Here is a 2457-nt window from a genome sequence, read left to right as displayed (position 1 = left end):
AAATCTGGACGTGATGAAGACAACAACTGAGCTCGGATGCTTCTTTCAAATAATTTCCGTTTACTCTACAAATCGTTGTTTCTTGTTTGAATTTAAAAATCTATGTTAAAAATGTTTTCCTTTTATTATGTTTTATGTAATAAAAAATAAAATTATAAAAAAAAATGTAATATTTTTTTTTAAGAAACCCAAAATAAGAGATTTGCAATGGAGGGGGAAAAAGTGTCAATGTTCTTAATCATGTCTCTTGCAAAAATTAACTCCAAAAATACTATTAAAAAAAAATTAAGAGACCCATTTAGGTTTTTGGGATAAACATGCTCTAATTCCCTCCTTTCAAGGTTGAAGTTTCTACTCAGAAAAACATGTTGACTAGTTTGTTTGTCATTGACACATATATCCACGACACACGCGGTATACTTTGTGATCAGGGCCGGCCTTGAAGGGAAGCCACCCAAACCAAAAATTAGGGCATTCAAAATTAGTGGGGTATATTTAAAAAAAAAATTATTAATATATACATAAAAGGAAAATCTGTAGATTATTTTGTTAAAATATTATCTATTGGGCATATTTAGTTATAATAAGATTTGTCAAACTTTTTAAATATATTAGTAAATTTATATTTTAGATAATAGTTAAAACCTTAATTCTAAAATAGAAACATAACAATTGAGACTGCTATGGTCGAAAAACTTGACTATAGGAGTTTAATGGATGATTTTGCAGGGAAAAATGCAAGAAGATCTATATTTCAGCAATAAGTGTTTTTATATCAATGTTTTTTATGAATATATTATGAAATTTGATTTTTTTAATGAAAAATTAAGTTTTTTTTATACTGTTTTGTGATCTTGATAAAACATGTACGTGGGTATAGTTTTAAATTTTGATTGGGGCAATATAAAAGGTTGGTCCGGCACTGTTTGTGATTGTATATTTTACGTTTTGCATCCCACATTTAGCATGTGAAAGCGTATGTAAGATAAATTGTGATACCATTATGTGTATTCTACGGACTAAGGTTACACACGCAAAACATGTGAAGTTCATAAAAAAATGAGAAAATAAGTCCCTCCTTTCAAGGTTGAAGTTTATACTCAGAAAAACATGTTGACTAGTTTGTTTGTCATTGACACATATATCCACGACACACGCGGTATACTTTGTGATCAGGGCCGGCCTTGAAGGGAAGCCACCCAAACCAAAAATTAGGGCATTCAAAATTAGTGGGGTATATTTAAAAAAAAAATTATTAATATATACATAAAAGGAAAATCTGTAGATTATTTTGTTAAAATATTATCTATTGGGCATATTTAGTTATAATAAGATTTGTCAAACTTTTTAAATATATTAGTAAATTTATATTTTAGATAATAGTTAAAACCTTAATTCTAAAATAGAAACATAACAATTGAGACTGCTATGGTCGAAAAACTTGACTATAGGAGTTTAATGGATGATTTTGCAGGGAAAAATGCAAGAAGATCTATATTTCAGCAATAAGTGTTTTTATATCAATGTTTTTTATGAATATATTATGAAATTTGATTTTTTTAATGAAAAATTAAGTTTTTTTTATACTGTTTTGTGATCTTGATAAAACATGTACGTGGGTATAGTTTTAAATTTTGATTGGGGCAATATAAAAGGTTGGTCCGGCACTGTTTGTGATTGTATATTTTACGTTTTGCATCCCACATTTAGCATGTGAAAGCGTATGTAAGATAAATTGTGATACCATTATGTGTATTCTACGGACTAAGGTTACACACGCAAAACATGTGAAGTTCATAAAAAAAAGAGAAAAAATGAAGAGCAAATATATCTTGGGATAAACGTAGTATGTTTTCATATGTGTTTTTAAGAAGATTATATTATATGAGTAATAACATTATGTTAATGTTAACACTATATATTTCGATTTTATTTTCATATTAAACACAACTCAATAGCATATTTATTTATGTTACATAACTCTTCTCTTATGTAACACTATATGCAAAGACACCTCTGTCAATGTCTATACGAGGAAAAAAGGAGACCAAAACAAAATGGTGCTTTAAACTTACATTGCAAACAAATTTTCACACACTATAACCACTCTTCTTACATAAGAGAAGAGTTAGGCTACCGTTTGGTCTAACACCAAAACCGAAATCTTATTTTAATAATAGTTTTAGTCAAATATAAATACCAAGAAAAAAAGTTTTATATATATACCAAGAACATTTTTCATCCGTCTTTTACAAAAAAAAAAAAAACATTTTTCACCCGTCTAACATGAGAACCAAACACTACAAGAAAACATCAAGGATTCTGAGGGAAAAAATCGTCGGAATTTCGTCGGAATATCGTTATTCCGACGAAATTCCGACGAAACACATCGTCGGAAATAATTCCTCGAAATTTCTTTTTTCCTCGGAAATCCCTCGGAATTTTCCGACGGAATTC

The sequence above is a fragment of the Brassica oleracea genome, chromosome C4 (assembly GCF_000695525.1).
Source record: "Brassica oleracea var. oleracea cultivar TO1000 chromosome C4, BOL, whole genome shotgun sequence".
NCBI lineage: Eukaryota > Viridiplantae > Streptophyta > Magnoliopsida > Brassicales > Brassicaceae > Brassica > Brassica oleracea.
Note: the sequence above shows the minus strand (reverse complement) of the source record.